Source organism: Sardina pilchardus, chromosome 2 (genome assembly GCF_963854185.1).
Source record: "Sardina pilchardus chromosome 2, fSarPil1.1, whole genome shotgun sequence".
NCBI classification, from domain to species: Eukaryota; Metazoa; Chordata; class Actinopteri; order Clupeiformes; family Clupeidae; genus Sardina; species Sardina pilchardus.
Window position 1 is genome coordinate 1,767,265 of NC_084995.1, and position 459 is coordinate 1,767,723.

A 459-nucleotide genomic window follows, 5' to 3' on the forward strand; every position below is an offset into this window, starting at 1 on the left:
CATGGCGGGATGCCAGCATGCTGCAGAGGAGAGACAGAGGAGAAAACAGTATCCCTCACACACACACACACACACACACACACATACACACACACACACACACACACACTCGAAATTAAGCTTTGTATTTTTCAGTCCAGCCAAGGACATAAAGCGCATACAGAGAACATACAAATCAAAATAAATAGTGTAGATTATGTAATAGTATGAATAAGGATGGCATGGAGGACAGAGAGACTAAAGGAGAAAGGGAGGTAGTTGACTCGGTGCCTTGGGGTCCCAAAGATGTCCACTGTGACATAAGGACAAGGAGGGGGACTACGCTGCCTACAGATTTGTGTGTGTTTTTCTGTGTGTGTGTGTCTACCAAGCTTCTGGAACTTAAGAAAGTGTGTTGTGTGGAAAACAGTGCAGTGTGCACATGTGCGCATGCACGCACACACACTCACACACTGCACA